At 33.1% G+C, this 15344-nt stretch overlaps 2 long non-coding RNA genes across 2 annotated transcripts; both read left to right on the top strand.

The window, feature by feature from the left end:
* The first annotated feature begins 2823 nt into the window (after window positions 1-2823).
* Window positions 2824-7040, top strand: LOC136276651 (uncharacterized). The gene is made up of 2 exons (XR_010715205.1): window positions 2824-3410; window positions 6742-7040. It is a non-coding gene; the product is annotated as an uncharacterized lncRNA (long non-coding RNA).
* A 4143-nt stretch (window positions 7041-11183) lies between these two features.
* On the top strand, window positions 11184-14236 carry LOC136276594 (uncharacterized). The gene is made up of 2 exons (XR_010715114.1): window positions 11184-11687; window positions 13940-14236. It is a non-coding gene; the product is annotated as an uncharacterized lncRNA (long non-coding RNA).
* The last annotated feature ends 1108 nt before the right edge of the window (window positions 14237-15344 follow it).

Below are 15344 nucleotides of genomic sequence, written 5' to 3'. Positions count from 1 at the left end.
ACACTTGTTTATTATAATAGATATTGAACTCAAATTTCAAGAGGCTTTTTAAAAATGTTTATGCAAACGTTTATTTTATCTTCGAAGAGTACTCAACTGATCATTTGGTTATGTCATTATTTAAAACCTGCAAAACTCGGTCAATATATGTGTTGCTATAAAAAAAAATAGTGCCAACGATCAACAAATCCCATTTGATGTTCTGCGTGTTAATGTTTATTTAATGCAATTTTCATGCTTTTTAACATTTTGGCAGAAAGACCAAGATTTTTATTGATGATCAAATGATACAGTTATACATTGTAGGAATATAATGCGAATTTTTTTTCATATCAATAAATATCGCCTAATTAAGCTAGTTGAGTCCCGGGGATAATTTTTTTGTTGTGGTCGAGACATTTTATTTAAGAAAAAAATGTAAAATAAATACACCTAAATTAAATAGTGCAATATGCATTCATGATGCTTGCTGCAAAAAAAAACCACACAAAAAAAGAAGCAAACCATCAAGTTATTGAACGCAATTATTAAATTAAATCTAATAATTAACTGCTTGATTATTTAAAAAAAACATAAAAATAAATCATGCGGCTTTATCAAATTATGTTTTGTTTATTTCTAAATCTTAAAGATGAACAACATAAACATTCTTACCGCTTTGACGCTTTACTCTCAAATTGTTTAGAAGCGTGTATTTACTATTTAAATAGGAATTCAAAAAGAAAGCAAAATTCTGGGAACTCAAAACGAAAGTAACACAAAACGTTAATATAGGTCAACCAAAAACCGTGAATTATTGCATATTATTGAATTATTGCATATGCACTCTTTTTCTATCGTTTTATATCCAAATTGTAGACCGTTATCTATAATATTGCTTCAAAGATATAACATATACATGTAATTAGAATACACACGTACATTTAACATATTTGACATGAATTTTCTATGGGGCAACATAGATGGCCCGAAATCGTACAACTTTGACGAGCTTACGTTTGATCTTAGTCTCTCTTTTTCCACTGTGTGCTCTGTTTGGTGAAGTGAGACTAAGACATCTGAGATTTTCCCCATAGCCTACTATATTTTATTTGGATACCTAAAAAACAATGTTGATGGGATGCTTGTTAACATGTTGCAGATATAGGGTCAAATATATTCTCACTAGTGAGCCTTGTAGATTGTCTGCACGGCATGTCTACATGGCACGGTCGTTACAAGGCCACGTTCATTCCGTAATCATGGTAGACTTGTTTTCAAAATATGTTTAAAAAATTAGGTCGAAAGACAATAGTAATATATGTACCACATGGATTTTTTACCCACCCTATTCCACACACAAAACATATACGACGACAATTTCCTCTTTCAAATATTTTCAAGATTGTTTATGATAGTTTGTGAATGAATTTTTTTTCCCTGACTCCAACACAAATTCAATTTTGGTTTGGGTCTTTTTTTTTTTTGAAATTCTTGAAAATGTTGGTCATTCGGTCATGAAAAACAACCCATTATAAGATATCCAGAGCATTTTCTAATATTGCTCAAGTCGTTACGTAAAAAATCGATAACAATGCACCAATGGTTATGATTTCCGGGATATCTAACCGAAAGTACACTACCATTCACAATCAAAGTACTGAAAGTACTGAAACGAGTTGATGGTAATAAACCAATCGCAACTTCTCGGGACTTTCCGGCAGGCTTGGAAAAAACCTCGAATGTATTACCTAGGCGTACATGACAACCCCCCCCCCTTTTTCTTTTTATAAAACTTGGCGGGCGAAGCACTCGGGAAATATGATTATTCTTGGGGAATATTTCCAAACATTCATGCAATAAAAGTTTTATTACACCGAACAACAGATGATTATACAAAATATGCCGATTTCTAATTTTCTAATAATTTTTCGACTTGTCGAAAGCAATAACGTCGCGATTGTTTGTTTGGTTTCTCTCTCTTTTCTTTCGTACAGTCGAATCAATTACAATAGTAAAATGGTTTTCATGGTTTAAAGATAATTTATTAAGGTTTTCCGCTGGGAGCGGAAAACCTTACTATTATTCTGAAAAAATTTCAAATTTCTTATTAGGGTCTTCCGTTTTCCAACGGAAGACCCTTTTGTTTTTCTTCGGTTTCTTTTTAGGGTTTTCCGTTTTTCAACGGAAAACCCTTCTGTTATTCTACTGTTTCTTATTAGGGTTTTCCGTTTTTCAACGGAAAACCCTTCTGTTATTCTACTGTTTCTTATTATTATTTTTTTTTTTCCCGCAAATTTTGTGCACGAGATTTCTCGAACATTTTTTGTCTGATTGCTATGAAACTTTCAGGGTATGTAGATGATATTAATATCTCTAGACGTTTTTTTCAAATTTTTAAAATTCACTTCCGGTTATGAGTTATTGCTCTTTTATTGGAAATTGGGGGGTCTTTTGTCCAGAGTTGATCTCGGGAACTACAGATGATAGATGCATGAAATTTGGCGAAATTGTCGGTAACATTTTATAGTTTTGCTGGCATGAAAATTTTGGTAATTTCTTTGTTAGTTTTTGAGCTATTTGTCGCCAAAGTTTAAGATTTTTTCGGGGCTGAAATTTTGTTGCTTTTTGTATTATAACCTTTAAACTAAAAATATTTTGTTAATACATATAGAACAAAAGTTGTTTAGAATAACGAGAGCTTTCATTTAAAATTAAGAAAAAAGGGCTGGCCCCTATAATTAGGGGTCAGCAGCTCATACACGTATTTTTCTGATAGCAAAAATCGTTATCATTTTATGAGAAAAAATTAATTCAGTTATTATTAATATATTAAATCATGTCATTTGGTATCAAATTAAACAAGTTCTGTGCTATATTTTTTTTCAAATTTCATAAAACAAATATGTGAGAATCGTACATGAACGAGTTAATATGTCTACATAGACACACAAGCGAACAAATGCCACATTAAGGCCCAGGCATTTACTGCATTACGTTGTGTTGCGTCTTAGATAAATTGTTGTGATCCAATTTCATTTTTTTTCATCTATATCATTTATGAACTCAATGAACACACATTATTTAAACGTTCTATGTGCAACTATTTGTCGGGGCGCCCCTGTTTGTAACCCCCGCGCGCGCGCCGAATGTAAACAGTAACGAACGGCATTGTAGAAAAGAGCGAGCCGTAATGCAGAAGAGAAGTTGTGGATTCTTTCGGTGTACACATGCATTTTCAATTTGCTGTGAAACATATGAACATGCACAGGGAACAATACTACATATTTGTTTAAGGAGGATATTTTTCTCGTGTGAATCGTTTACGAGGAAATTCTGACAGCCACACTTATGTCGACGATCAGCCGTTGATAAGCTACGAGTAATAAAGGAGAAAAGATGTGTGATTTATGTGGATGTTACTGAAGAAGGTGAGGCTTTTACTCCTTTTAAAGTTTCTTGTTAACTGGTTAAAATTTAGTATATAGTATAGATGTACATGTAAGTACGTGCACACTGTTAGATGTTTTTGTTATGGTGTGGGTGTTTGTTTGCTAACGTGTAATTTTTACATGTTTCATGGATGTTTAGACTCGCTCGAGGTTCATGGGGGACTGGAAAGGGTAACTGAATTTATCTATTTAAAAAAATAACAGATTGTGAATTTTCAACTCAAAATTCAAAGCAGGGTCTAATTAGAAACATCATATATTCTTGTGCAGAAGACTCCAAATGTAGTCATGAATACCCTGTAGACATAACTTCAAGTAAATAAAATTGTATACTTCAGACTTCAGAGTTAAAACATGACTTTAATATCTTTATGATGCCGACCATTGTATCATTAAAGAGGTTTATCAGACCAACGGGTACCCGGTACATGTACTTGTACATGTAGGTTACAAGTTAGAACTATGCCTACCATTCTACCAGTTCACATAATTTTTCTTGTTTAGCAGTTATGATGTGTACTTAAATTGTCCTTGTTAATGTTTAAAATGTAATTTTTTATTCTCTTTTTTTAATCTGACTACTGGCAGTACTGGCGTGCGAGCAGTTCTCGCCGAGGACCATTTCTCGCTGGTGCATCATATTTTCGTATATAATTTTATGTGTTGATAAAATGACGTAACAATGCACTGGCGAGAAATGGTACTCGGTGAGAACTGATCGCACGCCAATATTGATTAATTACAGACAAAAACTGAAGGTTGCGAGTGTTATTTTTTATTGAACAACATTGTTTAAAATAATTCTTTATATATGTGACGATCAGACCGGTTTGAATACCAGTGCCAGATAGCTCAGTTGGTAGAGCACCTGACTAGAGATTCAGGGGGCCCAGGTTCAAATCCCTGTTTTGGTCCTTCATTATTTCTCCCATCCTGTTACAATATTGGTGTTGTGACCAACCCCTGGAACTAACAGGTTAACTCGATCCTGCCAGGGATGATCTTCGAGGGTGAAGATCATTTAAGGAGGAGGAATGTGACGGTCAGACTGGTTTGAATACCGGTGCCAGATACATGTAGCTCAGTTGGTAGAGCACTTGACTAGAGATTCAGAGGGCCAGGTTCGAATCCCACTTTGTTCCGTCGTTATTTCTCCCATCTTTTACATATCCGAGGGTTGTCCCAAAATAGCGTAGACAGGACATATAATTTATAATCTGTTCACTGCAATTTCATTAGACTTCTATGTTTTCTTCAATGACCCTTTGGCAAACAATACTGAAAAATTCAAATCTGTACTTTATTTATTTCTCGAGAAAATAAATAATTAGTAACAACAAGTTTTGTCAGGCGGCGCAATGTTCGACGTCGAAAATTTCCAGTTTTACGTTGTTGCTAAACCCTCAACATCGTTTACGATAACATTTACATTTTATTTCCAAAAAAGTCTTAGAAAAAATATTATCTTTGAACAAGTAACCTGAGTGCACATTCAACATATATTTCTAGTTTTGTTTTTTTTGTTTTAAATATTTTCTTAGTACAAACGATCTGTCGGCTTCACACTTGTCCTGTATTACTTGTTGTCTAAGGTCTGTCTTGCCGAAATGTGTCTTTGAGCATTTTGACGTCCATTGATATCGTTCGGGGTTTCTTTTAAACCACTAATTGTCATCATACTTGTTCAAATATTTTCAATGTTGTTTAACTACTTATTCACAAAACGCATTTTCAATCGATTTTGTTAATTTCATCTACTTCCAAAGCCGCTTAGCATTTATTTCACGGTCTTTACAAAATTGTATCAGTTACTGCTGCGCCGCCTTAAACGCTGACATCGTCATTTTATTACGAGTTAACTTTTCAACATGTCACAAAACGCACTCTAAGATATTTAAAAGTTTTGTTATAGCCAAAACAATTTCTGAGTAAATAATAGAATTATTATCAAATATCAATGTATGTTTTATTTGAATTTTTTTATTCGAAAAGTACTTTTCCTCGCAATTTTCATTTCATATTATGTTGATTTTAACTTTTTGTTCTTGACATTGCGCCGCATGTCGAATTTCTGACCTTACATGCTTTCATTTCACTAATTTAATCTCACACATATTTGATTTTAAAACATTATTTGAATGCAAATTTCTTGAACCCTTTGTGGCACAAATTTCATCTTCCTTTGTCTTCGATTAACTGAATAACGCCACTTGTATACGCTATTTTGGGACAACCCTCGTACATGTCTATCAGATATATGACAGATGATTAAGGTCATCACATGTTTTGCAAGATGCAATAAGTGTTAAAAACCTTTACTTTACAACAGAATACATTTAAGTGAATATTTATATGTTTCTTGTTATTATTTGGTGTGATTTTCTTGACAGTGTCGCATTAACTATTTACCCGCTCCTAAAACACAAACTTTCTTTTTGTGGATTCAGCTTACCGCTGATTGGCTGCTGTTGCAGCAGACAAGTAAGATATGCACGCACAAAACACAATGAACTTATCAGAGAATGAGTTGAGTTTATTTAAACTGTTGGAATTTGGGTATTTTTTTTAAAAATGTATACTTGTGACAAAACATATATGTGGTACATACAGCTGTAGCTTTATGAAGAAAATTTTGGTTAGACCATATATACCTATCATGCAAGTATATGATATTTACAAAAAACTTGCAATTTATGGCGCACAAAATATACGCTAGTTTTATAAAGATTGACATACATGTAATGTACCACATTCTGTGAAAAATAATCTATTAAAAATTCTTCATTAAGTTTACTCATACATGTTTTATGCTTATTACACGTTGTATTGTTTTTAAAACATGTAATTTATAAAAAAATAAACAAAAACCCTCGCTAAATTTATTTGCAAAAAAAAAAAACACAGTAGAATTGATAAAAAATGGTATACCAGAAGCTAATACCAGTACATGTACTTTGACGCTGTTCGGTGGGTAATATTCGTTTGTAATTTACGAATTGAAATATTGACTGTTGCACTACAAGTACGGTAATAAACTCTCTCTCTCTCTCAAACTCTCTCTCTTTCTCAATTTGATAAGTGTTGATACCTATGAAAATTTTTTAATATTATATTATGACTTGATATGCAAATTTTTGATCTTGTACTGCCTAAATGTTATGTCATGTATTGGGATATGTCATACTTATTACACTGCATGGTCAGTGTATTTTTTACAGAAATACTATGCATATGTTAATGTAAACACAGCTATTACTAGTACATGTATGTAAACACAGCTACCGGTAATTATTTTTTTTATTTATTTCAGCTCAAAACAGACTCTTGTTACCACATGGCTTTTACCGGTACCTGTTGATTCTTGTGGGTCAGCTCCTGAGATTAACCTGTCACCTCTATCCACATGCATATTCCTTGTGTTCTACAGACTATTTACCGGTAATTCAAATTAAATCCGATAATGCATGAACAATAATGGAACTTGAAGAAAGCATCATGCCATGTTGTGGTTTGTGTTTGATAAGAAATTATGAAAACAAAATTAAGGCTGTTTAAAGAAATTCATAATTGCTGTGAAAATTTGTTTTTCAATAAAAGTATACAATTATGTTTCCTTTATTTTTTATTTCATAAAGATATTTAGATGTGTTTATAATTGAAACCCCCCCCCCCTCTATTTAATTGTCTGCATTAAGATTACATGTAGGATATGTAAATGTACATTTGACTTTGAAATAACATCTGCTATGATAATTACTTTTGAAATGAACAAGAAACAACCTATTTCTACCTTTCTAAGGTATATATGCATAAAAAAGTAGAAAAACATGTCAAATTTGAACATTTTTCATTGAAATCAAATCTGTCTCCAGCTACCTGGGTGTGTTTAAATTTAATTCTAATTTAAGGCAGATGTCTAACTTGTAGGTTGTAACTTACTGTTTTAGCATGGTTAGAAGGAGACTAGAAATCAGAATAGATTAGATATTCACTAAATATGATTGTTAGCTTACTTTTTTCATGAAAACAAGAAATCACAAGCAGGACAGCTGTCTATTTGTTAATTAAAATGGTACAAATCATACAATAAACAAATAAAGATCAAATTTTATAATCATTGATGATTGTTTTCAAATATGTGTGAGAAATGACTCAAGGAAATTGCCACACATTTCATAAAATTAGGTAAAACATTTCAAACCATGACTTTTTATGAAAATCAAAAGATTGGGGGGTGGGGGGTATACATGTAAGGGTATTTCTAAGTGATGTGAAGCTTTTATCATGATTATATCATGTAGGCATATGTTGTATTGAATAAGGTTTCTTTTTAAAGGTGGTTGAACAAAAGTTGACCTCTAAAAGGTCAGGTAAAGATGTTTTACTATGGAGAACCCTGTAAATCTGTGTTTACTAAAGGAAATTGGAAATGGTGGGTTCACTTAAATGGCCATATTTTTATTAAACCTCAATGGAATTGGCAATATGTGGTATTCTTTTTCTCAGAATTGCATTAGCTTTCTTATTCTAAGACAAACCGTCTTTTCATAAAAATGTTAGTGTACTAAGTTAAAGGTACAAGGAACAGTTTCGGATAAAGTACCGTCAATATTTTTGTAAAATTGAGAGTGACTGTACTTGAAGGTTTATCATTGTTGCGTAGATTCATGAAATGAATTTTAATGATTTTCAATAGTTAGAGGGATGTCTCTTGTTGGAATTGGTAAGCAATATTAAGGCCCCTAATTTTAAGTACATGAGAAGCAGAAATAAATTGTGAAACTTGCGGCTATGACAGATATGTTGACTTTGCAGTGAAATTGAAGGTTACAAACGGGAGGTTATATAACATGAAATGTAGGTGGATGGGATATTATATGCCTATTTAGTATTTACTGGGTATGAGGACAATAGCAAGTTTATTGTCCCCCAAGACAGCAACTATTTAATGAGGCAAAGCCAAGGGAAATAGTTGCTGTGGAATGGGACAATAAACTTGCTATTGTCCGAATAGTCAGTTAATTGGTATTTCATTATACGGAAGAAAACTTTATTTGTCAGCGATGCAGAATTTCTTGATGATAAACAAATTAGAGTTAAATCAAACTTTGTATTTAATGCGGCGATCTTATTAGGTCAGAGGTGTTCCGAGTTTAAGGGGATATGGGACACTTCCATGTTGTGACGTATTGTTTATCGAAATAAACAATAAAATAAAGTGTAATTCTATAAGTACATGTAGTTTCTTTTCAAAAATGGTCACCTAACTCCTTAGCACAGTGGGTTAGAGGGTTTACTAGGAACCTGTAAGTCATGAGTTTGAATCCCGCTGGGGTTTTTACAATTTTTACCATTTCAAATATTTTTAAAAGCTATTTTTTGGTTAAATATTGTAAAATTTGAAAATTCTAAACCGTTGAAAAGTTTTCAATTATATAGTACTTTAATCCACATTAATATCGACAGATGTCCCATACCACCTTAAAAAGGAGGGAAATCAAATTCTGCTGATGAATGGTTTTGATGACTATTCACCATGGGCAGATAGCATGGATACTATTTTAAATTAGATAAAAAGGCATGTTTATGCGGGCGCCTTCTAGTGATCAATTTGTCCGTCTGTCCATCCGAGATGGCTTGACAGGAGCATAGCTTCTCTCCCCTTGGCCCAATCTGGCTCATACCTCATCCACAGGGTTCCTTTGGTTGAAGGATGTGCAGTGACCTTGAACCATGTTTTTAGGTATAAGGTTAAGGTCATAGCAGAATTATATATATAAAATCCTTGTCTGGGGCATATCTTTTTTCCCTTTGGTCCACTCTGGCTAATACTCACAGAGTGTCTCTATGGTTAAACGATGTGCAGTGACCTTGCATGAAATTTCTAGGTAACGGGTGAAGATCATATCGGATCATGCTAAACTCCTTTATTGAGAGCATATATAATTTCTACTAACCCCTATTTGGCTCAGACTTCACATAAGCAGAGCTTTTGAGTAAAGGGTGAAAGGTAGTGTAGTGACCTTGAACCTATTTTCAGTGAAAAGAAACTGTGAAGGTCATACCAGAATTATATTTTTAAAAATCCTTGTCCGGAGTATATCTTCTCTCCCTTTGCTCCATTCAGCCTCATACTTCACCCACATGATGCCTTTGTTCAAAATATATGCAATGACTTCGGATGATATTTGTAGATGAGAGTCAAGGTCATATCAGATCACACAAAAATCCATATTTTAAGAGCATAGATATACTCTCCTTTTAGCCCCTCTTTGGCTAATATTTTACCTTTACAGAGTTTATTGGTTAATGGCGTGCAGTGACCTTGAACCAAGTCTGTCAATGTGAAGGTCATAGCAGATCTTTTTAAAATTAGTTTTAGATAGTAGATTATTTTCCAAATATGCTTAATCTTGGTCAGATTGAACAAAAATGCATGTATGTTAGGGGGAATGAAATTGAATTAAAAGTTCTATGCTAAGTTATAGGTCAAGGTCAAAGCAGAATTCTCTGAAATAACATAAGCGGGGCCCTTTGAAATGTTCACCATTTCAATGTTGTCTGGTTCATAGTAATTTTACATAGAAAATATTCACAGAAGTACAGTAAAGTAAACTTTACATCGATAAGTTTCTGACAACTAATGACGCAACGAGCACACAGTACGAAAGGTCAACCTTTTGAAAAGCAGTGAAGAGGAAAAGTTGCTCAGAATTATGTTTTAAACAAAATTGATTTTTTACATAAATTTTAATTTTGCATTCTGGCTTAAGAAAAAAGATGTTAGTTCCAGGTAAAGTAAACTTGTACCTAAAATGAAGTCAAATTTGTTAAGTCGTACTTAAACACATTGTTTTTTTGTTAAGTCGTTCTTGAAATGGTTAAGGGTTTTTGGTTAAGTCGTACTTAAAAACATTCGGATCATGTTAAGTTGTACCAAGAATCATTCGATTTTTTTTATCTTTTTGTACTTAGGTTTCTTTGTTACTAGATTAAGAACTCTGCTTCTTAGACGTACTTCTAGCGTTGCTTTCGACATTAGCGGAAAACCCACTCGTTGCTTTGCAACGAGCTTTGCTCTAGTTATTATTTTTTTTTTTTCCCGCAAATTTTGTGCACGAGATTTCTCGAACATTTTTTGTCTGATTGCTATGAAACTTTCAGGGTATGTAGATGATATTAATATCTCTAGATGTTTTTTTCAAATTTTTAAAATTCACTTCCGGTTATGAGTTATTGCCCTTTAATTGAAAATTGGGGGGTCTTTTGTCCAGAGTTGATCTCGGGAACTACAGATGATAGATGCATGAAATTTGGCGAAATTGTCGGTAACATTTTATAATTTTGCTGGCATGAAAATTTTGGTAATTTCTTTGTTAGTTTTTGAGCTATTTGTCGCCAAAGTTTAAGATTTTTTCGGGGCTGAAATTTTGTTGCTTTTTGTATTATAATCTTTAAACTAAAAATATTTTGTTAAAACATATAGAACAAAAGTTGTTTAGAATAACGAGAGCTTTCATTTAAAATTAAGAAAAAAGGGCTGGCCCCTATAATTAGGGGTCAGCAGCTCATACACGTATTTTTCTGATAGCAAAAATCGTTATCATTTTATGAAAAAAAATTAATTTAGTTATTGTTAATACATTAAATAATGTCATTTGGTATCAAATTAAACAAGATCTGTCCTATATCTGTTTTCAAATTTCATAAAACAAATATGTGAGAATCGTACATGAACGAGTTAATATGTCTACATAGACACACAAGCGAACAAATGCCACATTAAGGCCCAGGCATTTACTGCATTACGTTGTGTTGCGTCTTAGATAAATTGTTGTGATTCAATTTCATTTTTTTCATCTATATCATTTATGAATTCAATGAACACACATTATTTAAACGTTCTATGTGCAACTATTTGTCGGAGCGCCCCTGTTTGTGACCCCCCCGCGCGCGCGCCGAATGTAAACAGTAACGAACGGCATTGTAGAACAGAGAGAGCCGTAATGCAGAAGAGAAGTTGTGTACTCTTTCGGTGTACACATGCATTTTCAATTTGCTGTGAAACATATGAACATGCACAGGGAACAATACTACATATTTGTTTAAGGAGGATATTTTTCTCGTGTGAATCGTTTACGAGGAAATTCTGACAGCCACACTTCTGTCGACGATCAGCCGTTGATAAGCTACGAGTAATAAAGGAGAAAAGATGGACATTAAAGTGTGTGATTTATGTGGATGTTACTGAAGAAGGTGAGGCTTTTACTCCTTTTAAAGTTTCTTGTTAACTGGTTAAAATTTAGTATATAGTATAGATGTACATGTAAGTACGTGCACACTGATAGATGTTTTTGTTATGGTGTGGGTGTTTGTTTAATAACGTGTAATTTTTACATGTTTCATGGGTGTTTAGACTCGCTCTAGGTTCATGGGGGACTGGAAAGGGTAACTGAATTTATCTATTTAAAAAAATAACAGATTGTGAATTTTCAACTCAAAATTCAAAGCAGGGTCTAATTAGAAACATATCATATATTCTTGTGCAGAGGACTCCAAATGTAGTCATTAATACCCTGTAGACATAACTTCAAGTAAATAAAATTGTATACTTCAGACTTCAGAGTTAAAACATGACTTTAATATCTTTATGATGCCGATCATTGTATCATTAAAGAGGTTTAGCAGACCAACGGGTACCCGGTACATGTACTTGTACATGTAGGTTACAAGTTAGAACTATGCCTACCATTCTACCAGTTCACATAATTTTTCTTGTTTAGCAGTTATGATGTGTACTTAAATTGTCCTTGTTAATGTTTTAAATGTAATTTTTTACTCTCTTTTTTTAATCTGACTACTGGCAGTACTGGCGTGCGAGCAGTTCTCGCCGAGGACCATTTCTCGCTGGTGCACTGTTACATCATATTTTCGTATATAATTTTATGTGTTGATAAAATGACGTAACAATGCACTGGTGAGAAATGGTACTCGGCGAGAACTGATCGCACGCCAATATTGATTAATTACAGACAAAAACTGAAGGTTGCGAGTGTTATTTTTTATTGAACAACATTGTTTAAAATAATTCTTTATATATGTGACGATCAGACTGGTTTGAATACCAGTGCCAGATAGCTCAGTTGGTAGAGCACCTGACTAGAGATTCAGGGGGCCCAGGTTCAAATCCCGGTTTGGTCCTTCATTATTTCTCCCATCCTGTTACAATATTGGTGTTGTGACCAACCCCTGGTTAACTCGATCCTGCCAGGGGTGATCTTCGAGGGTGAAGATCATTTAAGGGGGGAGGAATGTGACGGTCAGACTGGTTTGAATACCGGTGCCAGATACATGTAGCTCAGTTGGTAGAGCACTTGACTAGAGATTCAGAGGGCCAGGTTCGAATCCCAGTTTGTTCCATCGTTATTTCTCCCATCTTTTACATATACATGTATATCAGATATATGACAGATGATTAAGGGTCATCACATGTTTTGCAAGATGCAATAAGTGTTAAAAACCTTTACTTTACAACACAATACATTTAAGTGAATATTTATGTTTCTTGTTATTATTTGGTGTGGTTTTCTTGACAGTGTCGCATAAACAATTTACCCGCTCCTAAAACACAAACTTTCTTTTTGTGGATTCAGCTTACCGCTGATTGGCTGCTGTTGCAGCAGACAAATAAGATATGCACGCACAAAACACAATGAACTTATCAGAGAATGAGTTGAGTTTATTTAAACTGTTGGAATTTGGGTATTTTTTTTTAAAATGTATACTTGTGACAAAACATATATGTGGTACATACAGCTGTAGCTTTATGAAGAAAATTTTGGTTAGACCATATATACCTATCATGCAAGTAAATGATATTTACAAAAAACTTGCAATTTATGGCGCACGAAATATACGCTAGTTTTATAAAGATTGACATACATGTAATGTACCACATTCTTTGAAAAATAATCTATTAAAAATTCTTCATTAAGTTTACTCATACATGTTTTATGCTTATTACACGTAGTATTATTTTTAAAACATGTAATTTATAAGAAAATAAACAAAAACCCTCGCTAAATTTATTTGCAAACAAAAAATACACAGTAAAATTGATAAAAAATGGTATACCAGAAGCTAATACCAGTACATGTACTTTGACGCTGTTCGGTGGGTAATATTCGTTTGTAATTTACGAATTGAAATATTGACTGTTGCACTACAAGTACGGTAATAAACTCTCTCTCTCTCAAACTCTCTCTCTTTCTCAATTTGATAAGTGTTTATACCTATGAAAATTTTTTAATATTATATTATGACTTGATATGCAAATTTTTGATCTTGTACTGCCTAAATGTTATGTCATGTATTGGGATATGTCATACTTATTACACTGCATGGTCAGTGTATTTTTTACAGAAATACTATGCATATGTTAATGTAAACACAGCTATTACTAGTACATGTATGTAAACACAGCTAATTATTTTTTTTATTTATTTCAGCTCAAAACAGACTCTTGTTACCACATGGCTTTTACCGGTACCTGTTGATTCTTGTGGGTCAGCTCCTGAGATTAACCTGTCACCTCTATCCACATGCATATTCCTTGTGTTCTACAGACTATTTACTGGTAATTCAAATTAAATCCGATAATGCATGAACAATAATGGAACTTGAAGAAAGCATCATGCCATGTTGTGGTTTGTGTTTGATAAGAAATTATGAAAACAAAATTAAGGCTGTTTAAAGAAATTCATAATTGCTGTGAAAATTTGTTTTTCAATAAAAGTATACAATTATGTTTCCTTTATTTTTTATTTCATAAAGATATTTAGATGTGTTTACATAATTGAAACCGCCCCCCCCCCCCCCCCCCCCCCCCCCTCTATTTAATTGTCTGCATTAAGATTACATGTAGGATATGTAAATGTACATTTGACTTTGAAATAACATCTGCTATGATAATTACTTTTGAAATGAACAAGAAACAACCTATTTCTACCTTTCTAAGGTATATATGCATAAAAAAGTAGAAAAACATGTCAAATTTGAACATTTTTCATTGAAATCAACTCTGTCTCCAGCTACCTGGGTGTGTTTGAATTTAATTCTAATTTAAGGCAGATGTCTAACTTGTAGGTTGTAACTTACTGTTTTAGCATGGTTAGAAGGAGACTAGAAATCAGAATAGATTAGATATTCACTAAATATGATTGTTAGCTTACTTTTTTCATGAAAACAAGAAATCACAAGCAGGACAGCTGTCTATTTGTTAATTAAAATGGTACAAATCATACAATAAACAAATAAAGATCACATTTTAGAATCATTGATGATTGTTTTCAAATATGTGTGAGAAATGACTCAAGGAAATTGCCACATGTTTCATAAAATTAGGTAAAACATTTCAAACCATGACTTTTTATGAAAATCAAAAGATTGGGGGGTGGGGGGTATACATGTAAGGGTATTTCTAAGTGATGTGAAGCTTTTATCATGATTATATCATGTAGGCATATGTTGTATTGAATAAGGTTTCTTTTTAAAGGTGGTTGAACAAAAGTTGACCTCTAAAAGGTCAGATAAAGATGTTTTACTATGGAGAACCCTGTAAATCTGTGTTTACTAAAGGAAATTGGAAATGGTGGGTTCACTTAAATGGCCATATTTTTATTAAACCTCAATGGAATTGGCAATATGTGGTATTCTTTTTCTCAGAATTGCATTAGCTTTCTTATTCTAAGACAAACCGTCTTTTCATAAAAATGTTAGTGTACTAAGTTAAAGATACAAGGAACAGTTTCGGATAAAGTACCGTCAATATTTTTGTAAAATTGAGAGTGACTGCACTTGAAGGTTTATCATTGTTGCGTAGATTCATGAAATGAATTTTAATGATTATCAATA

This window comes from Magallana gigas, chromosome 6, assembly GCF_963853765.1.
Source record: "Magallana gigas chromosome 6, xbMagGiga1.1, whole genome shotgun sequence".
In the NCBI taxonomy this organism is placed as follows: Eukaryota; Metazoa; Mollusca; class Bivalvia; order Ostreida; family Ostreidae; genus Magallana; species Magallana gigas.
Note: the sequence above shows the minus strand (reverse complement) of the source record. Positions and strands in the feature narration are given on the sequence as shown.